A 23754-nucleotide genomic window follows, 5' to 3' on the forward strand; every position below is an offset into this window, starting at 1 on the left:
CCCTCCATAATCATTTTTCGTTACCATGATCTTTTCAATCTTTCTCTGTTTTTTCTCGTAGGATTCTGATTTTCATTTTATTTTATTTTCACACCGCTTTCCTAAATCATCTTCTTTTTCTTACAGTTCCGTTAAACTTCATCTTCACTGCCTTTACGTTGTTTACACTTTCATCCGCAACTGCCCCTTTATCTATTTCTATTCACCGCACTGTTTGGGAACGAGTCCATTTTCGATCACCACACTTTTTACATACTAAAGCGCAAGCGCCGAATTACTAATCGCTACCGCGTTTACCCGATGGCGTCTTGAAGCCGTTACCCCATCTACTAATCACGAGAACCTCGGTAAGCACTTTCCGTCACTATTCGTTTGTTTGTATAATTTATTGCCCGCATTGTCCTAGTGTGGACTTCACCGGTTTACACGCTCACTTGGACACCCTGTTACTTTATTGCATGGCGTCTCGTCAGTTTCTTTTAGTCTTTTGGAAGCATGTTGTGATATCTTTTACCTACGTTTTCGACTTTTGGTCACTCTCTGGTATTTGGGTGCACGTTCATATGTATTTTCGACACACAATCTTCACATCTTGACCTACGCATTTTCTTTTCTCAGTAGCCTCACGCATTAAGTCGGATGAAGGACGCACCTTAACTTCTCTTATCTCTACATTGATTTCACCCGTGTTTTGGCATCACCCATTTTTTTGTCTTTTCACCTGCATGCGGACACACCCATCCGTTTTTCATTCGTTTTTATTCTTGATCTCATCAGTATGTTTATTTTCCAACACACTCGGCCCCTGACTGACACACCTCCTGTTTACTTGTTCACAGCATTTACCCCCTGACGAAGAGCCACCGGCTCGAAATGCATTGGGGATTGGATCTATGCAAATGATGTCACTCTATTGAAACTTTGGACACTTTGATGTGACAAAATATTTGCTACAGTTATTTCTACATGAAGAGCTTTTTGATCATTCGGATTACAATTTGTGAATACTTATTCTACTAATTGAATGTGAAAAAGTGAATAAAACTTTGGATCATCACACTCGTTGATTACCTTTTTGCTCATCCAGCATACAGGAGTGCTCAGGTTAACCACCTTGTGCTCACAAGGTTTCGCACGTACTTTTCACCTCCTGCCCTTTTTGGACAGTAAGGGCAGCATCCTGATCACCCTAAAAGACTTACATTTCTTGGTACACCCTACCGAATACTGCAGTTTACCCCAGGAGTGCAGCGGATTTCCACAAATTGCTTAAGCTAGACTGCACATTAAAAAATGCTGTGGGCAATCAACCAATGATTACCTTCAGAAAGTGCCCAGCACTAAAAGATATGCTTTGCAGTAACATGGTAAAAGATAAGAAGGATACCAAAGCAATCAAGGGTTTCTTTACCTGTCGATCGTGCAAAGCTTGCAAGGACAGTGTCAATAGGAAAGAACTTATCCTATCTAATAACAGTCAAGCCTTTAGTATCCAAAAACACCTGACATGCAAATCTGACTATTGTGTATATGCACTACAATGTCCATGCCCTTTGACATATATTGGAAGTACAAAACATCCAGTAAACAAACGTGTGCTAGAACACATGAGGGCGATCACCAATGAGGACAAAAACTATCCTATTGCCAAACACTTCAAAGACTTTCATGAGAAAAACTTAAGTTCACTAAAATTTTGTGCTCTGGACAGGATTCCACTGTCCGAGGGTGGTGGTGATAGACTCAAACAACTACGTCAACTTGAGTCTAAGTTCATAATTAAATATGACACCGTACAACCTTTGGGATTAAATAAATATGAAGAGCTATCTGTCCACTTAGCTTAGGAGCCAACACACACACCCTTTTTTATAACTTTAGGCTGAACCCTGTAAAATCATTGAATTGAAGCTGTCTATGTAGTTGTTTTTAAATAATTGTTTGTACTTTAAAGTGACTATATATTTTTACGTTTGTAGGAGACATATATGTCGCTACACAGTGAGGATGTGAAACCACTGGCTGCTGAACTATTTGGATCAACATGAGCAAATGCATCTTCTTTATCCCAAAAATTTTTGAGTTCAAAGAAATTATGAGAGTGTTATCTATGAGCTTAAGCCCACTGGGGCCGAATTGTATTGTGACAGAATGAAGATTATCACATTCATAAATTGTTGTGCTCCATAGCCCACTCGGGCAGAATTGTACAATTTAATGGTATATACACATAGGGCACGATTTTCAAAACAATTTTTGTTTCATTAATTTCAGGCCAGCAAGGCTTTAAACCAAAGCCTTTCTTTAAGTTTACATCTCTTTATCAAATGTCTCTCACAAACCGTTGAGAATTGCAGATGCATGATTATTTTTACTTTGTAAACAAACACATTTAAAGATGGCCGCCAAATTGTGGTACAACATACACTTGTGTGAGGACAAGTAGTCCTACCTTTATGTTTTTGATTTATTTTGACTTTAAAAACTTTGAAAGAGAAAACCACTGTTACCCGAGACCAAGGTGCGGCTGCACCGAAATGCGTCGGGTGTTTTTGGCATCCTGTGTGCTGAATAAAAACTTCACGCTAACGAATTTGGGCTCGAGCTGCCTTCTTTCGAATGGTAAAGTTGCTGCTTTGGAATATATCTATACTACTAGTATAAAGAGAGAACTGTGTCCTTTGAGCCAGGTAAACTCGAAAAGTACACCACCAATCAAAACACCCAAGACATCTTTGAAAACCTCAGGGCAAGCAGAAGGACATAGGCTATTAAAAATAAAAAATATACGTTGTTTAAAAATGTTTTAAATAAAAATAAAGTAGTCCCTTGCAAGTAGCGCCGGCCGCGACGTCTGCGTGATGACATCATTTGTGCTCCCAACACTTCCTGAACACGGAGTGGGAGGCAGTGGCCCTGCAGTGAGGAGGTCACTTGGCATTCAGCACAGGGCTCCGTCCTCTCCCTGTCTCGATATGCCCTGCTCAGAAGACCGGTGGGGCTCATGGTGACTGGGCACCGTGATATGCGGTGAGGACTATGGGGCTTAAACACATGTTTTGCATATTGGCCTTCCCCAACCCCGCTTTGTGTTTGGTTTATGGTAACACACGGCTGCAGGAGTAGAGACTTTCCGATTACAGGCTCATTACAGCTGGCCATTGCTGTTTGATTTCAGGAATTTGGAGCCCGTGGGGAGTCCGGGCTGGTGATTGTTATGTTGATTCAAGAGATGATCGGTTAAGTGAAAAACGTTACTCATTCAGCAACACGCCACAGGAATGAGTTCGTGCTATGCTCATGTTCGTCAGGAGAAACATTTACTTTCATTTCGGCACATGCGATGCCTCCGATCAGTGGTGTGATAATTCTGAGGCATTATGGGATGAGTAGTCCCGGCCCGCATTTTAGATAACCTTTGTTAGGAGGCTCGGACTGGGTAATGAGAGTGCTGCAAGAAGGCGTTCACTCTATCATTTATATCCCTCAGTAAACATGCAGCGTGTTGCCAGTCAGTGCTATAATTTAAATATTTTTCAATCTCCCTCCTGACACCCACCCATGGTCAATCTGCCAACGTGAGGCATTCATGACGCCTCTGTGTGGTGGGGCAAGAGTAAGGAAAAAGGAAAGAGCATGCAAGATTCTGTTTACAGACACAAATTCCCAAAGTAATGCCACATTCCAAGGCTCTAAACCAGTGAAGAAGTGTAATAATGCACCTTAGAATTACCTTACCTCACAGTACTGGTCACTGCAGGGAAGTTATTTCTTCTGTGATTTAACGCTCCCTCCCATGCTGCACTCTATGAATCTCCCAGGCCCCCAGCCCTGTGCATTTCTCCATGTGGCTCCGTGAAGAAATGTGATTCAAGGTTTGTTACTTCCTTTCCGTTGGGTTGGGGTTGTTTGTTTATCTATTTTTTAGAGTGCAAGCTCGGTACCGAGTTGGAACGTGTTAAGTACTGTGCCTGAAAACATTAGATCTAGCTAAAATCCACTATCATGCCTTAAGAGGAGGTGATGGCTCTAGGGATGCTACCCAGTGTAAGATTATCTGTGCCACTAAGGTATCAGGGTAGGTTTATGCACCTTTTACTGTTCAACTTTGCAGGTTACATATTAAAGGCCCGTGAGAGCCAGGTTAACTCTTCGTGATCCCGAGGCCAATAAAATGAGTAACATGGAGTTTAGAAGTAAAAGGAACTGTTATTCAGAGCACAAGAGATAGTCAAGTTTATGTAAATCACTTTACGAAATGAATGCATGTATGGCGACTTCTTTTTCAATGTACAAAATTGACTCCTTGATAAATAGGCGTGCTCCCTGGAACTTCATAGAGACTTTTCACCCTTAAGGCGGCTGCACAAATGTGTACAGTAAGATATTGGCAAGGCCAGTGGGGTACTTCCCAACTTTAAATAGCCATAGCTATGAAAATGTGCACATATTAATGGTACTCAGATGTTTCTAGGCGTAGGTCGTACAGATGTTCGCTAATGGTGCACCCTGTTGAGGCTTTAGGAAGAGGTACTGCCTATGTTCCTATATTTGTGGTTTTATATAGCGCGCAAATGACCCGAGGCTCTACTTCGCCTAGGAGAGAGCTAATCTATACTACTATTATAAAGAAAGAACTTTGAGGCAGGTAAACTCAGGAACCACAGCGCCAATCCACACACCCTATACATCTTTGTAATCCTCAGGGTGTGCAGATGGACATAGGCTATATAAATTAAAAATAAATACGTAATTTAAAAAATATATGTTAAAAAAAAAAGTAGTCCCTTCAAAGTAGTGCCGGCCGCGACGTGCGTGCTGACATCAGGATCGGCGTACACGAGCGCGAGGAGCGGCGGAGATCAGCGCGGGGAGGAGCAGTGACAGCGGACATGAGCCGGGGACAGGCGGTGAGGATCGGCGGGCAGGCAGTGAGGAGCGGCGACAGGGAGGAGCGGTGAGCAGCGGATGAGGTAGGGCGCCAAGTAAGCAGTGAGCAAAGCAAACGTGAGGGAGGAGCGGTGACCCGCGCTAAAATGACAATCGTGAGAGGTGCGTTATAAAGCTAAAATGACAATCGTGAGAGGTGCGTTACAAAAGTGACAATCGTCAGCCAGAGGTAGTAGACGGGGCATTACAGGAGTAAAAAGTGATGTGTGCAGGTTACAAAATCGTACAAAGTAACTGCAATATAGAGAAAAGCAAATGTCAGCACCACAAGTGAGCAAAATACCAAAGCAAACGTGAGGGAGGAGCGGCGGCGGGGAGGATCAGTGACATTACAGGAGTAAAAAGCGTACAAAGTAACTGCAATATAGAGAAAAGCAAACGTGAGCGACACAAGTGAGCAAAATACCAAAGCAAACGTGAGGGAGGAGCGGCGGTGGGGAGGGGAGGAGCGGTGACATTACAGGAGTAAAAAGCGTGCAAAGTAACTGCAATATAGAGAAAAGCAAACGTGAGCGCCACAAGTGAACAAAATAACAAAGCAAACGTGAGGGAGGAGCGGCGGCGGGGAGGAGCGGTGACCGGCGCTAAAATGACAATCGTGAGAGGTGCGTTATAAAGCTAAAATAACAATTGTGAGAGGTGCGTTATAAAGCTAAAATGACAATCGTGAGAGGTGCGTTACAAAAGTCACAATCGTCAGCCAGAGGTAGCAGACTGGGCATTACAGGAGGAAAAAGTGACGTGTGCAGGTTACAAAAGCGTACAAAGTAACTGCAATATATGGAGGAAGGCTCCGGGGGACCCACAGACAACGTCAGGGCGGGCGGGGGCCCTGAAGCATAATTGCTCCTGGACAACGTCGGGACGGGCTGCTAGTATATATATATATATATTTTTTTTTTTTATTTTAAACCACTGGTCACAGAGGAGTAATAATTTCCATAAGAAGAACCTACTGGATAAAGAAAGTTCATATTTGAAAACTGCAGATTATAAATTTTGCAACTCTATCGAAATATCAATATTGAATATATACTCAGTATAGAGAGAGGCAAATTCCACACTTACACAGGTAAAGCTTAGGCTAATGGTTGTTTAGGAAAAAACATCAAAATAATGTTCTTGAGAAAAGACTTAGAACTGTAATAACCATATGCTTAATATTTCAGGTGAGCCTTCCTTTTTTTTATTTTCTTTTTTTTATTGCAACTCAGAAAAAACATATACAAATAAGCCATAAAATAAACCAAAATAGAACAGCGATACCAGAATTAACATTACATAGATAACAATATCGAAGTAATTCCAAAACAAAATACAAAGTAAATTTATATAACGTGTGACATTGCAGGTAAAAAAAAAAGCACAAAAAAAACTAATTCCAAAAAAACAGACAACCTTTAAATGCTTAAAGATCCCCAGATCTTATCAAAACTCATTAATGATTTAATACCCCTAAATCTAGCTAGCTAGGATTCCATACCGTGAATTTCATTAAGCAAAGCCCACCATTCTATGATTAGCGGGGGATTTTGAGAGATCCAAGCGCGGGCAATTGTAAGTTTAGCGCAGGATAGCATAATAGTAATTATAGCCTTTTGTGAGGTGTTAGTAGTGTTAATATCAAGTAAAACTGAAGACACTGTGAGCGGGAGAATGCAAGTCAGTTTTTGTTTGATTATCTTGTCAAAGGCTCTCCAGAATTCTACTAACATAGGACAAGAAAACAGAATGTGTACTAAATCTGCCGCACCCTTGGGGCATTTAGTTCGGTCATTATATGAGGAGTTCACGGCCCACTTGGCTACTCTTTCTGGAGTATGATAAAGCATACATGTCGTTCTGAATTGTTGAAGTCTTAAACTAGACGAAAAATCGGCATTATTGATGTTACGCGACGATGAGTTAATCATCGAAGGGTTAATATTACTTTCCAACATTTTGCTCAATTTTTCCGCAAGTTTATTATAATCGCTAATTTTATAGGTATTGAAGCACTTATAGCCAGCACTAATTAACCCCTTATTTTTATGTAAATACACACAGTCCCAAATATCCGAATCCGAAATACTAGAGTTTTTCATCTTTTGGATGAGGAAATCGTGTATCTGTATATATTTATATCTCATGTAGTCGGTTGCTTTATATAGCGTTTTTAATGTATCAAAACTCAAAAATCCTTGTGCTCCATAAAGGTCCCCAAGTGTCCTTATGCCGTGTGCCTGCTAACAAGTGTTTGTTGCGCCATTACAGAAAATTTCCGGGAGTCCCGGATTACCCCACAGTGGTAATGTAGAGTGAAAAAAGGAGGTATGACAAAAATCCAAGATATTCTGCCATATTTTAACTAAATCCGTGGCGGTCTTAAACCTAACCCTTTTAAAGTAATTGGTGTCGTTAACCCTCCACAGAAACATATTAGTCCGTATCTAACATAAAGGTGAAGAAATAAAATTGGTTATCTGCAGTCACGGTATTAATTAGGCGTCGTAGACGTCCTAAAAAAGTTGCCCATAAATATAGCTTAATGTCCGGAAAGTTTAGTCCCCAACGTCTGGAGACCCTTTTAACAAGGCCATTGAGCGACAGGCTTTATGGTACCCCCATATGAAGCTGCTAAATATGCCATCCAGTTTTTTAAAAAAGCAATTGTTAAGAGCCAGAGGGATAGAGCGGAATAAATATAAGAATTTAGGCAGTATAATCATTCGAATCAAGTTAATTCTGCCTATGATATTTAAGGGAATTTTATGGCACTTTTTTAATAGTAAACCCGTGGTTTTAACTAGGGCATCATAGTTTATTTTAATTATGTTCTTCATTTTGACGGAAATTTGAACCCCTAAATAGGTGGCAGTTTGACATAACCCTTTGGTTGGCAATACGGGTTTATAATTTGTGATGATTTGAGTTTTATTTAAATTTAATTTATACCCAGAGATATCTCCAAATCGATTAGCCTCCTCTGTAATACCCTTCAGGGCTTTTGTAATGTTGGTTGAGTAAATAGCTATGTCGTCGGCATAAGCCGTGATTTTTAATAAATGGGGGCCAAACTTAAAAGGAAGAATACAGGGTTGGGACTGCAAAGCATGAAGAAATGGTTCCATTGATAAGGCAAACAATAAAGGTGAGAGGGGGCATCCCTGATGGGTGCCCCGGGCTATGGAAAACGGTATTGATGCCATGCCTGCGTAACGGATTTTAGCTGCGGGACTGTCATATAGTGACTGGGCCCAATTCATAAATTTACCTCTAAAGCCAAAATTAGTCATCACCTGCCAAAGGTACTCCCACCCCACTCGGTCAAAGGCCTTTTCTGCGTCAAGCAGGATCATACCGAGTGGGGTGGATTCCTTGTCTGCGATATCGAAGGCAGTTATTGCCATATTGATGTGTGCCGTGGTATCCCTACCCATTACCAAGCCATGTTGATGTGGGCTGACTATTTTTGGTATATACAGGGCCAGGCGGGTGGCCAGCACTTTGGCAAATATTTTGGCATCGGCGTTAACCGACGAAATAGGGCGGTAAGAGCCACAATTATCCAGTGGCTTCCCTTTTTTCAGAAAAAACACCAGTTTTACCCTATTTCACGAGCAAGGGGCTTTCCCATGGTTACCGATATAATTAATAACTTGTTGAAAAAGCAAAATCAGTTCGTCCAGGCATATTTTATAGATCTCGATAGGTATTACGTCTTCCCCGGAAGCTTTTCCAGATGGTAAGGATGAAATCACCTGTCTGTTCCAGCTCAGGGAAATCGGATGTTCCTATAAGATGGTCCAGATAATTTTGAATGGCAGCCGAAGTGGGGTGTATTTCGGGAGTGTATAATTTTTCATAAAACATTGCAAATTGCTCCAAGATTTGAGATGGTTGATCATATATCATGTTGTTAGGACCACTAATATATTTAATCAAACTATTAGCTTTTTCATCCGCTATTTTGTAGGCTAACAGTTTCCTGACCTTGTCCCCACTCTCATACTGAGAGAGGCGTGATTTATGTAAATTTATACAGCACTTTTCCCAAAAAATTGTTTTTAATCTAGCTTTCAGGCACCCTAGTTGTAACCCCAGTGCCATCACATTTTCGGGGCCCGAGCGAAGGGCATTAGCCAATTGCAGTTCAACAGCCAAGGTATCATTAACCAGTATTTTGTCTCTCCTGCGACGATCAGCACTTTGTTGGTACAGAAATTGCTGCGTAAATCCCCGAATGCTTGCCTTGCAGGCGTCCCAAACCATAAGGCAGGTAGTGGAGTTAAGATTAAGTTTGATAAAATCCACAGTATGCAGTTTAAGTTGAGAAATAAAAAGGGTGTTTGTAAACAGGTGCCTAGGAAACGAAAAGGCTCGGGTGTTGTGCGGTTCGGTTTGGTGTCAAAGGAAATTGGGATTGTGGTCGGAGTTAATTCTTGGGCGAAGTTCTATGATACTGTCATTCACCAGATTGTCCGGTGCCTAGACCATATCAATCCGTGAACAGAGCTTATGAGGAGCAGAATAGTATGTGTAGCCTGGCACATTGGGGAAGGCACTACGCCAAACATCCTCGATATTATGGATGCGGCCTATCTCTAGTATGGCAGCACGGGTTCTACGCATGCGTTGAAAGGCGTTGCGCCTTGTGGTGTCAATCTGGTAATTCATTATACAGTTGAAGTCACCTATAATAACTAATTCCCCTTCCCTCTGTAACAGTTCCATATTTAATTGATCAAAGATAAATGCTTCGTCAAAGTTTGACCCATAGACCACACAAAAGACAAATTTACATTTTCCAATTAATAATTGTACGATGGCCCATCTACCATTCTTGTCAAAAACAGTTCTACAAATCTCTAACTTGAAGCGTTTGGCTTTAAGAATGGCGACCCCTCTTATTGAAGCGTTAAAAGTAGAGCAAACAATCACATCAAAGCCCAGTTGACCAAGTATCTTCCTGTCTTTATAAGCTATATGTGTCTCAGACCAAAAAACAAAATTCGGATCATAAAGAGCTAATTCTTCCCGGACCAGCCTTCTCCTACTTTTACTGTTTAAACCTGCAACATTCCATGCTAAACATTTTATACACACCATTTGGAGAGAGAAATCAGATAAGTCTTATCATTCTGTAAGGCTGAAACGAAAAATAAAATACTCTTGAAGTAATACCGGAGCTCCACTTCCTGAGTTGTTTTTCCCAAAAGGTACCTCCCCCCCAAAACCCCTCTCCCCCCTTTCAGGAAGGAGCACCCCCCCCCGAACACTTGCTGCCGCTGAAATGGCAGCTATCCTGAGGAGCAGCCAGTGGTTCCCCCCTGATCCCCACCCGAACTAAGAAAATCTAAATGAGTCTAAGTAAGAAATACAAGATACGATGAGAAAAAAAAAAGAAAGAAAGAGAGAAGGGAGCGATACAAATGAGAGAATGAATAAATATATAGTGTAATATTACGAATCAATTTCAATTCTCTGTAAATTTAAGAAAATGAAGCTAGTAGGCTCTCAGCTTCCCTTACGTCTGTAAAGAAGTGTGACCTCCCTTGATAACCTTTAGGCGGGCTGTAGGAAAACTTGTCCACCATGAGATTTAAACGGGTCTATGAGTTTACATAATTGCCATCTGTCCATGGTAGCCTTACTGAGATCCGATTTAACAAAAAAAGACAGATTTCCTACTGTAACTGGTAGATTAGGCCTAGCTTTTAATGATACTGCCTGCCGTAACAGATAGTTTCCAAAATGGATAAGAAATGGGCGTGGGAATTTATTTTGTTTATTCCTCTGAACAAGTGGTAGCCTGTGGACTCTCTGAAGTTGGGAATCCCAGTCGGAGAGATCCGCAAAAGCTTTCTGAAGTAGGCCTACCATGAATGCCCTCGGATCATCTCCTTCAACCCCCACTGGAATACCAAAGAGCCTGAGATTGGATCGCCGTTGGCGATTCTCCAAATCTTCAACTTTCAGCTGTAGAGCTAGAAGCTGGGAATCGTGCTGACTAACCAAAGCATCAGTTCTAACTGAACCCTCCTCCACCTGAACCACTCGCTGCTGCAAGTCTTCCATTTCCTGGGTCATCCCCCCCATCTTGGATGTAATCTCTTGTAGAGCACTCTGAAGCTTAGTATTGTCGTCTCGCAACTGCAAAAAAAATTCTTGCACTTCTTTCCTATGGCCAGTTAGAGTCTGCAAGTTAATATCCAGTGGCGAGTCGGAATATCCTAGCTCTAAAGTTCCGATGGGGTTATTTATACGTTGAGGAGCCACAGAAGCTGGTGGAGGGAGAATCGCTGGTGATTTTACCCTGACAGGGGAGCTAGTAACAGCAGTGATATTAACCATAGAGGTGCAGTTAGGAGAAACTTCATTAGTTGGGGTGACCCATGTGGAGCCTCTCTCTCCTGAAACAAGATCAAAATCCTGGAGTCCCACCATATTAGATACAGCAGTTGATCCGGCTAGGGGCGGTTATGTGATGCCTACCGTGCTTACAGGATCCTCTGGAGACGTGACAGGGGGATCGGTGCCATCATGATCAGACGGACTTGTACCGGAGAGCATGAGTGTCATACTCTTTACCAACCCCTTGGCCTGGATCCATTTCCTGAGGGGACTTTTCTCGACCAGAAGGTTTTTCCTTACCGGAAGGTTTGAGCTTACTACTAGCCCCAATACTTTCCCCTTCTTGCACTTGGCTTTAGATTTGATCTTAGCCTTATCCCTCCTATTCGACAGATATTTAGCCTTATCTGAAGGGGAACCCACCTCTGTTAAGTCCTCAAATTCGTCGTTAGAGATTTCACCCTGTGCAGTGCCCTCTACCACCTCCTCCTCTGTGTATAATCTTCCGATCGAAGAGCCAGTTACCTCCGTGCCTACAACCGGTAAACCCACAGCTGACTCTCCCGCCGAGGAAAGATCCTCACTAGAACAGTCAACAGAGCAAACTATCAGGGTAGCTTCTGCTTCTGCTTCTACTATAGAATCCCCAAGCGGTGAGAGCTCTGGCGTAACTTCAGTGAGGGCAGCTATGTTGGTTGAATTCGCCTCCAGCTCCGCCTCGCTCTTTCCCCCTTTCATGGATTTGGCATTATTTGCATTGTTTGTTTCAGTTTTAGTGTTACTATTATTAACGGAGACGGGAACTGATGAAGGCAAAGGTACGAGCAAAACAGGAATACGCTCCACAGGATCCGGTTGTAGCTCAAAGGGGTCCACCTCCCAATGTTACCAACTCCCTGACTGGTATATACAGGGAATTCGAACCATTAGGCGAGGGAAAAAACAGGGGAGGGGAAGGGACTGCTGGGATGTTAGGCTCTGAAAGACATAAACATATAAAACAACATTAATCAAAGCATAAGTTATATACTCTACTCTCATTAATTCTCGCTATGGGGAAGATGTATAAGGAAGAATGGAAACACACCTCCAACTGTGAACCAAGTTTCAATCCTCAGCAGATCAGTAAACAAAACAAAAGCATAAACCCAAATCCACGAAATACAAGAAAGAATCTTGTCTTGTAAACAAAATAATGGGCTTGGATAACTCTCCTAAAACAGGACCTGGAGTAGTTAGTTGCTAGTACAACGCCTGGATAGTTGTCTTCCTTGCTTTCACAATATATTATGATTTCATATACCGTGAAGGAATACTTTTGTACCACACTTCAATCCAGACACAGACATCTGAACTCCGCTGTGCACAAAAACATGTGGGAATGTTCCAGAATGAAAAGTGGTGAGATCTACTCCAACCTACGACACACTTGAGTCACATTAGAATATCCATCAACGGTAACGCGTGGCGGAATACACACTGCGCTCCGTTTTTCATCAGAAACCAATAGTCAATCATCCAGTAGCATGTAGCAGCCGCTACAATGCTCTGTGACTTTTTCCAAGTGTTCACCAGTAGCTAAATCGGTAACGTGTGGTCCGTCGACTCACTACGTTCCGCTTAGCGGTCTTTAGCACAGCCGCGCCGGAGGGACACCAACCAACGGAGGAAACCAGCCGGTCTCCACCTTGCGGAACCGGTAGCGCATGGTCGGCTGACACACATCGCTCCGCTTCAAGCAGCAGGGGCAGCCGCCCCTAAAATACACCAGACAACAGAAGCGGTACCTGAATGGAGAGGACGCGGGATCTCCGGGCAACACCAAGACATCGAAGAGGAGCAACCGCTCGCTGAGGAGGCAACCAGCCAACAGGAAACACAGAATAACGCACATGCTCAGAAGCGCGAGTAGTCAGGAAATACCCCATTGCTGCAGGGGCACATGGGAGTTGTAGTCTAAACTCTAGGTAGGCGCGGTAAGAGGATTCCTGACAGTAGGCCCCCCTTTTTAGCACCTCCTAGTGATGGAGCAAGGATTCGCATGTAAAGCGCCTTGCTCGTATGCAAACCCTTGTCTAAACCGCATAATAATATTAACACCATGGTTCGTCATTTATAAAGTGTTTTCTCAACACGCGGGTGTCCCCAGGATGCTTGCTTGGTTGTTTTTCCGTACTAAAACGAAGCTTGCACTTAAAATGGCTGCTTCGCTGAGATTCAGTCTGCGCATGCGTCGGTCATACCCATGTGATGTGACGCACTCGCATTCTGGAGGGATTCTGTGCTCATGCGCACTGATGCAAAATATGGCCGCTTGTCTCTCACCACGCTCTCTGCTTGCTACTGCTGCTTTAGCCTATCTGTCTTTTCGCACTAATCCATAATGCTATAGTCATTATAAAGTAAGGGTTGGTTAGATTTTATCATGGTATACAGTGCGATCATTTTATGTATGATTTTAATTTGTTTTCGCTTACTTTTCATGTACCGCGTCTTTGTGGGCTGGGGCATACATGAGCGACGCCATGCTGAGGCTCCTCTGAACCCTGTCAGCTGACCAGGGAGAGTCCTAACTGCGCAGAAGCTAAAACTAGCCAGCTGGCTCCTGGAGCCCGATGCGCCTGGGAACCCATCCCGAAGATGCAAGATTACACCTTGAATTGTCATACACTGTTGCTATATGCTGGACTCTTGCATTGTCTTCTGTATTCCTATGCCTGGGAACGTGAACCAGGGGGGCGGGTGTGCAAAATTGAATAATTATGATGGGAACGTTGAATTCTAGGAGGTGGTAATGACCGCACCACCTCTCCTGACCAATCACAATGTGGGAAACTGTCACTTGCAACATTAGTGGGTGGTCTGAGGGTCCCCAAAACAGTATAATTGCCCTAGTTTAGCTTAGAAAAATTGTCCGACTTGTCCGAGTAGCAGACCTGTCACTGACCCTACGATCTCAATAGGTGCTCATTCTGAAAGTGCTGCGGAGCACTTTGTCCATACTTTCCACAATCTCCTAAGGGGTGGAAAATCCTAAGTGCTGGCGAAGCACTTTGCTGGGGAATTCGAAAAACCAATCGGGGTTTCTGGCGGATTACTTGCAGGAGGGGGTAACGCAGGCGTTGCTGTCCGAAGCTGTGGGTGTTGGTCGTACCCTGGGAGGCCCAGTCCTTGACCTGAACCTGAGGGGTATCCTGTCCTTACTGTCCGTGAGCTGTACCTGCTCGCATTCTGGCATTCCTTTTCTGAGGGTCCCTGTCCCCGTCTTCCCAACTGACCCGTGGCCAGGGTTGGTCTTCAATCTGAACTAGGTAATTATTGATTGTGGGTTTGCGTATTTCTATCTCTCTCTCTCTCTTTCTCTCTCTCTCCCTTTTTTCGTATCTGTTAAAGCATTCTTACCTATGATATTGCTCTATTGCCGTTGAAATATCAAGTATATGTGTCTGAATTCTTAGCTGGTTCCTTCTCTCCCCCTCTCCTTTAGAAGTTCATTGATTTTATAAAATAATAGCATGCTCCCGTTTTTCCCTTTCCTTTAGTGGATTGCAGTGAACTTAGCAAGAATAGCTTAAAAAACTTAGGTTAAGTACATGTTCTAGGTCCCATCCCCATTCCTATGTTCTAGTATAAAATTGCAGTGACTAGTTTTGTTCTAAAAAACTTCTACCTTTAGTCTTCCCATATATCCTAATGGTCATATTTTTGATGCAAAGTTACCTATTGGTGTTGATTTTAATGTTTGATATATTATTCTGTGTATCGCTTATTATCTTGGCATCTTCTCTTTGAATTCTTATATAAAGTTTTAAACTTCATCAGGTGTCTGTGGTCATTTTACAGAATTGTGGAAAGTATTTTTCTGATTATAAAGAGTACTTGATGTTAGGCCTGTCTACTATTTTCCCTGATAGCTCTAGGTCCGTCGTAAGAATTGTGCCTGTGGTAAGTCGGGTACATGGTAAGCAGAGGTAAATCCAAACTTTGATTACTCTTAGCAGCGTGCAGGAGGAGAAATCCTCACCCAGTTCACCCAAACAAATTTGTGTGGTAATAAAGGTTTTTGCACGCCAAGGGCCCAGTGCGTGTAAAGAATTGGTAACTCGGGTGACCCGGGGCAACTGCGCGCTCTAGCAGTAATTTTCTGGCAGCCAGAGGATGGTTTGGACTAGTTAGATTAGGTAGACAGGATAGGTCATAAACAAACCGTGAAGATTAAGAGTGCTGCTGATTTTCTACTGTATTGATTCAAAAATTTGAAATGTTTTAAGGATTTATATGTTAATGTATATGATTTTTGCATTGCTGCTATAAATGTTATATTAACCAGTGTTTGTGAAAGTTCAGTGTAGTCCGAATCCCCGGGGAAGTATTTTAGCTAACGGTGAGTAGAATCCGGTTAGCTGTTGAAGTCACTAGGGTTTGAATCATTAGTGCAGGGTTAAAGGAGTAACTGGAAGCACTAATTAGGTCCTTTTTGTTTTAGAGTGAATGATAGCTACGAGTCCTTTATAAAACTTTCATTGCGATATCACCTAGTAAGGGTCGCATACGGAAGGAGTAGTAGGGTCTCTGAGGCTTGTCTGGTAAGTAAAATAGTTCGCTGGTGAAATCCTGGCTCAGTACATATCCCCGACTAAGGTGGATGAGTCAGAAGAATAACGGGTTCTATGTTACTAGTGTGAAGGGACAGGCAAAGAAGTCTATCCAGAGTGCATGAAAAGTAGACAGAAGTGGTTTACTAGTAGCGAAAGAAAAGTCTTTTCTCTCTTTAGAACACTCAGACATAGTGGCAATCGTTGTGTGTTGTTAACTAAAACTTGCACTCGCACTTTAGAGAAAGTAAAAAGTTTCCGTTACCTTGTAAAGGAGGGAGTCAGTCGGAGAGCTGCTCTGACGTCACTCCGTGCCGCGCTGGTATTGGTCAAAACAGCGGGTGGGTAGTGGAACTGAATTTGTAAAGGAGGGGTGAGTGCCGAAGCGTGAGACTCTGTCTTGCGAAAAGGCCGCGCACCCATTGGTTAACCGTATTTGTACTCTCTGACCTGATTGGGTGGTGCGAAATAAAAGTCGCGCTAGCATTGGAAGCACAAAGGTAAACAAAATTAATCCAGCCGAGCTAGAAGCGAGTCTGGAGAGTTGTATGTGGTATCCAGACTTCATACCAAATCCCAAATACCTAGGATTTCATAAGGAGCAGATTGTACGAGGTAGACCGCACATGATGTATGGAATAAAGAGAAAATTGTCATTCTCTGATAAAGTAAAGAATTTTTTCAAAACTGACAAGCCCATTAGAACGAGGGAAGGCGTACTCATTCCCCCGCCAAATACCCCTGCTTCTTTCATGTTGTTTGATAAAGGGTATCACACTTGTGTCTGGCTAGAAAATTGGGCAAAGTATACTGTAGAGGACGGAGTCCTAGCATTCCCTGTTGAAGGTACATTTAATGGTCGGATCCTGTTTAACTTAAGGACCCGCATGAATGAATTGCACCCTAGACCCAGGTTGACCCAGTACGAAGCTTTGGAGGAATGGGAGATTGAGGCTGCAGAGCGAGATAAACCCCGAATGGATAAGGGAGTGAGTAAGTGGTATCCCAGGCTTCCAACGCCAACCAAAGAGCAGAAAATGAAACAGTGGAGGCAGTCTATGTTAACTGAAGGGCTGTTCCCTATGATGGGGGTATCAGAAGAGAAGAGAGGAAAGTGTAAAGAAAAGACCCATCACCTAGCACCTATGGGGGACATAGAAGATGAACACCTGGAAGATTTGTTAATGAAGAATCCACCTCCCTATGTTGCAGAATTAGAACCGGTGCATTCTCAAAATCCCTTTACCAATTACCCCCGAAGTAGGAGGGAAAGTGATACAGACGGAACAGCTACAGGCAGTAAAACTAGTGAAAGGGATGGGTTTTGCAGACCTAAGTCCACAGTCCCAAATTATCAGCCATTCGGAGAAAGTCCCCCTCGATTGGTTGCTCCGACTGCCCCGAGTATTTATCCGTCCTTAGTACCTCAGGTATTGCATGGCAATTCTGCTGAAAGGGGGTTGCAGGAAAAAGAGAAAGAAGCCCTGACTAAACAGCGAGAGGATTTAGTTCGAACCATTGCCCAGATGCATCCCCATCCTGATTCCTTGACTATTCCGGTAACTATTGGTCCTGCTATTCCAATGTATAGAAATGACCTGACTAGTCCCCATCCTCCTGTTATCACCCCAATACTGCCTACTCCTAGCATCCAGACCCCGAGGAAGGAAGTATTCATAGATGAGGATCAGGAAAGTGAGTGTGAATCTGTGGTTCTGATGGATCTGCCCATAAGGGAGTCGAGGGCCAGTATAGCAGGGACAAGAAGTCAGCCCAGACAAAAGGAGGTGGTGATTGAAAGTGCAACTGGAGTTAGGAGTGCCACTTTGGTTTCCCCTGAAGAATTGGACAGATGGACAAAGGAGCTAGAGAAGGAGACCACTCCCCAACCTAAAGCATTGGAAATATATAAATTAAGAATAGAAATAGAAGAAATGATGGCTGGGAACGTGGGAGTTGAGCGCCTAAGCTCGTATAATGAAGAAGAGTTACTATTCATCAGTAAAAGTCTTACCCGGAGTGCTAGGGTGCTCCATGAAAAGATAATGGATACCGCCACAGAAATGGGAGTTGATGTTAGTCGCTCCAAAATTCTTCAGAAACCCTACAGAGTGGACTTCTCAGACAAGGATTTAGAAAGCCTGAATGTGATGGGAAAACAGATCCAAGTAAGAGAATTGTTGAAAATCTTGCAGAAATGGGGCGAAGTGGGGAAATGGAGAACCAGGTGGGCAAAGAAAAAGGAAGGCAGCAGGGCTGGGTCAGTAACTTCAGAATTCGTATTAAAGGAAGTAACCCCAACAGAAAAATTGTGCCCCATGAGAGAGGTCCCGGGAGGAAAATATGTCCATGTCCCTTGGTCCAGACAAGACATTGTGTCATTTACAAACGACTTCCCGAAATTACGTGAGAAACCAGTTGACTGGTACAGACAGGTAGAACGTTTCATAAAAGTTCAGAAGTGTCTACTGAAAGACCTGGATGGGTTTTTCGACATTGTGGTCCCTGTAGATTTGTGGACCGACTGTAAAATTGAAATTGATTGGCCCAGTGAGGAATTTCCCAGAGATGAGAAAACAGGAGCTCCCGCACCTGAAGTAATGAGGAAATATGAGCAAGTCATACAATACCTCAAGAAAAAGGTACCAGCAAAGGAGACAGATTGGACCCGTATAGATAGAACCACCCAAGAACGTGATGAAACGGTGCATTCTTTTTATGAAAGGTTACTACAGGTATTCAAAACTTACAGTGGTATCGATAATGTAGACATGAAAGACATGACCCATTTCAGCTACAGATTTGTGCTAGGATTAAGGCCTGAAATCTCACAATGGATTCGAGATAACAAAATCAGTTGGCAGGGAAAGCCCATAGATGATGTCCTGAAATATGCAAAATACTGCGAAGATGAAATCGAAAATAAAAAGAAGGCCCTCAAGGAAAAGGTCATGTGGGCACAGGTGAAATTAGCTGAACAGCAAGAAAAACAGTTAAGTAAAATGACTTCTGATAATAATGTTCAGAATACCAATACTGGGGGGGGAGGAAAACCCAGACCTAAAATGAGTCGTGAAGAGGCCATGAAAAAGTTTCCGTGCCATGGGTGCGGCCAGATGGGGCATTGGCGAGACGAGTGTCCACACCTACAGGCCGGTAATGCCCCTGTAAATGGTTTAAATCCGCAGGTGCCGAAAGAGGGGACAAGAAAAACCCAGCAACAGGTAAAATTACCTCCAGTACCTCGCGCTCCTAGACAGAATTTTAAGAGTCAGGGTCAGCAGAATGAGAGGGCGGAAGTATGGGAGGTTGAGAGTGAAAGAAACGCAGTCATTCCACAGTACTTGCTAAATGATACCTTCCTTTGTGAGGATCAAGATTGACGGGGCCTGAGAGGGGAGGATGAGGAGTGCGTACTTGGCGCCTCCTTACCGGTAGACCAGACTGGACCATACATTGAAGGAAAGGTTGAGGGAAAAGACGTCACCTTTCTGTTGGACACTGGTGCTACCAGATCTACTGTAAGAACAGTGGATGTTCCTAACCTACCCCTCTCGGGAGAAGCAATCCAAGTAGTGGGCGTCTCAAATCAGATAATAAGTACCCCTGTAACTGAACCAATGGAAATTTCTATAGGAAATTTTAAGGAAATGCACAGATTTGTGGTCTGTGATTCCAGTCCTGTGAACCTGCTAGGACGTGATTTGTTGTGCAAGATGCGTTGTACCATTTTCTGCACACCAAATGGCGTAGAAATTCAGACCCCCGACGAAGATGGCCTGTACAAACTGATGTTGGTCAGACAAGATGCTGATATCAAGCCTTTGACAATTGAGGATTTACCTGAAGAACTCCAGTTAAGAGTAGTACCAGAAGTGTGGGATTTCACAGGAAAAGATGTAGGCCTGATGGCAAATGTGGACCCAGTGAAAATAGCCATAAAAACAAATGCTGTATACCCCAAAACCAGACAGTACAAAATGAGTGCAGAAGTAAAGGCAGGAGTAGCGACTGAAATTACGAGGCTGCTCGAAGCAGAAATAATAGAAGAAGTGTTGAGCAGCCCCTGTAATTCGCCTATCATTGGGATCAAAAAGCCTAGTGGAAAGTACCGGGTGGTGCAAGATTTGCGCAAGGTAAACCAAATTGTTGTGCCTTGCTGTCCTATTGTGCCCAACCCTGCAGTAATTCTATATCAGATTCCCTGGAATGCAGAATGGTTCACTGTCATTGACCTATGCCACGCTTTCTTTTCCATCCCATTGCATCCAGAAAGCAAATTCCTTTTCAGTTTTGAATTTGACAGCCATATCTATGTCTGGAATCGTGTCCCTCAGGGGTACACCGAAAGTCCATCGATTTTCAACCAGATACTGAAAAAGTGCCTTGAATCCCTAGTGCTGCCAAGAGAGTCTGTTTTGGTACAGTACATAGATGACCTGTTAGTGGCATCTAAAACCCAGACTGACTGTGTCACTGACACAATTGCCTTGCTGAATCACTTAGGAAAAGGAGGACATAAAGTGTCGCCTGACAAGTTACAATTCTGTAAAAACTCAGTAAAGTATCTGGGGCACCAGATAGAAAAAGGAATCAGGAAAGTCACTACCGAAAGGATTAAAATAATCAAAGCAATGGAACTGCCCAGAACCCAGAAAGAGGTGAGAATGTTCTTGGGAGTTGTGGGTTACTGCAGACAATGGATTGTAGGATTTGCGGCTCTAGCCCGACCCCTGATAAATATGACAAAGAAAGGAGTAGAAGACCCCGTCCATTGGGATAGTGTAAGCATGAATGCTTGGGTGACTCTAAGAAACTGTCTATGTACCGCACCTGCATTGGGTATGCCGGAGTACACTAAGCCCTTTGAGCTGTTCTGTGACACGAGAGAGAATTGTGCTCTTTCAGTCCTGACCCAGGAGCACGGATTAGTCAGAAGACCAGTAGCCTACTTTTCGGCCACCCTAGATCCGGTGGCTGCTGGATTGCCTGGATGCTTAAAAGCCGTTGCTGCTACTTGCGTCAGTCTGGAACAGAGTGAGAACATTGTCATGGGACATCCCGTCACTGTCTATGTTCCTCATTCTGTTGTCATCCTACTGACTAGAACTAAGACCCAGTACCTCACACCTAGTCGGCTGACTAAGTATGAGAGAATTTTGATTGGTGCTGAAAATGTAACTATTTCCCGGTGCAATGTCCTAAACCCTGCGACACTGTTACCTATCCCTCTGGATGTAGAATCTGATGAGGACGGGGAACATAATTGCATCGATCTGACTGAATATAGCACAAAACCCCGTCCCGACATCCGTGAAATAGCGCTACTTGACGGGGATAAAACAATGTTCGTGGATGGCTCGTGTTTGAGACATGAGAGTGGGAGTCTGAGTGCTGCCTATGCTGTGGTTACACTGACAGGAACCATCGAAGCATCTTACATGCGCGAGGTGAAATCTGCACAAGTGGCAGAGCTCATCGCGTTAACCAGAGCCTGCAAGAGGGGTAAGAACAAGAGAATAACTGTTTATACAGACAGCCAGTATTGTTTTGGGGTCGTTCATGACTTCGGCCAGTTGTGGCTACAAAGAGAATTCATGACTTCCTCAGGCACACCTATCAGAAATGGGAAGGTGGTGCATGACTTACTGGAAGCTATCCAATTACCCAAAGAATTGGCTGTGGTCAAGTGTGCGGCTCACAGATCTGGAAATGATGATGTGACTGCCGGTAATAGGTACGCTGACCAAATTGCACAGTTTTGTGCCCGACACCATATGTCCCTACAAATTGCCCTGTGGGATGGAACCAGCTGCCAACTTATGTTGTTTGAGAATGTGTCAACGTGGGAAGAATTAAAGGAGTTGCAACAAGCCACAGACAGGCAAGAAAAAGGCAGGTGGGCCGCAAATGGATGCGAGTTGAGAGAAGATGGTGTGGTGGTAAATCCGACTGGGGTGCCTGTACTGCCTGATAGTTTGATCGACCCCATGATCAGAATGATACATGAGCCTACACATATGGGAAGAGACGCGATGTGTCGGGTGTTTGAACAGGTGTTCTGTAATTCAAAGTTCAGGAACCAGGCGGAAAGGCTTTGCCAGAGGTGCCTAGTGTGTCAGCAATTCAATGCAGGAAAAAAGACTGTAGTGGAACAGAGCACTATTGGAAAGGCAGTAGGTCCCTTCGTTAGAATGCAGGCAGACTTCATAACCATGCCCAGATGCAAAGGATATAGATATATCTTAGTCATAGTTTGTCTATTCTCCAGGTGGGTGGAAGCATATCCAGCTAAGAAAAATGACGCTATCACCACAGCCAAGTTATTGCTCAGGGAGTTGATACCTAGGTACGGAATCCCAGAGACAATCGAAACGGACCAAGGTGGGCATTTTGCCAACGATGTCCTAGAAGAACTCTGTAAAGCATTCAAAATGAAACAAAGATTGCACTGCGCCTACCATCCAGAGGCTTCTGGGGTAGTGGAACAAATAAATGGCACCCTGAAGTCCAGATTGGGAAAAATGTGTGATTCCACAAAAATGAACTGGATAGAGGCTTTACCCCTGGTGCTGATGAGTTTGAGAAGTATCCCGAACCGAAAGACTGGCCTAAGTCCCCATGAAGTGTTGATGGGAAGAGTGATGCGCCAGGCATGGGTACCCGGAAACAAACTGCTAAGCATTTCTGATGATATGGTGCTAGAATACTGCAAGCAGCTGGGTGACCAAGTGCGTTCTCTCTCTCAGCAGATTGGAGAGACAGAAGACGAGTGGCCAAAGACTCCAGCACACAATCTGCAACCAGGAGACTGGGTGGTGTTAAAGAAACACACCCGGAGCAGTTGCCTGAAGCCAAGGTGGGGAAAGCCACGACAAGTGATCCTCGTCACTACCACTGCTGTGAAGTGTGCTGGTGTACCGAAGTGGATCCACGCCAGCCACACAAAGCGGGTATCTGGAGAAAACGCGACTGGAGCTGAAGGCAGCGCAGCTGAAGAGGCTTCCGAGGAAGAGAGTCCGGAGCTAGCTGACATCGAACTGCCGAGCACAAGTCGAGACGTTGAATGGTATCCCGCCGACGAACCGGTTCATGATCCAATACGAACCCGGAAATATTCTTACTTAGACAGTGAGTGGGATAGTCCAGGTGAGTCAGAAATAGAGGAAGAAGGTCAGGTCAACGAAAGCCACAACACACCTGATCAGGACGTAGGCCAAGTAGGGTCAGATCAGGACATCGAAACTCCTCCTGAAACTCCTGAGAGTGGAGAGGGACAGTTAGAAATCAGAGCTGACGTTCATGCAGAAGAAAACGAAGAGATCGAAGAGCATGAACAGGAACAGATAGAACTAGATCAAAGTGCTCAGACAACGGAAACAACAGTAACCAGAAATAAAAAGAAAGTGCGATTTGAATCTGAGCAGGGACAGATTAGGGACCAGGCAGAAGAAGTAGACGAAAGACCTGGAACTAGTCAGACATCCAGGAAAACAGAGGTGCCACCACAAAAGGTGAAAAGAGTGCACGAAGAAGGCGAAGTCTCCTCAACCACTGGGAGGCACGGAGGAAGAAGTGCACCCCGATACGTCAAGAGACTAAGGCTCAGACTAAAGACAGTCGAAGAAAACGATAAAGACCGGAAAAGGGCTCAAAGTGAAAGAAATGCAGCCCAAGGCAAATCACTGAGAAAGAGCGACAGAATAAAGAAACAGAACCGACTGTATCGGAGCCCTGAGTGGACGTACTTTGTGTTGGAGGAAATTGACGAGCCACACCACAGTGGCAACAGTGACAACGAGTCCATTGCTGATCGGAGTTCGGACGAAGACCCTCCTTGAGAGAGCCCCGAAGTGAGCCTTTGGTGCAAAGAAAC

This window comes from Lissotriton vulgaris, chromosome 5, assembly GCF_964263255.1.
Source record: "Lissotriton vulgaris chromosome 5, aLisVul1.2, whole genome shotgun sequence".
NCBI lineage: Eukaryota > Metazoa > Chordata > Amphibia > Caudata > Salamandridae > Lissotriton > Lissotriton vulgaris.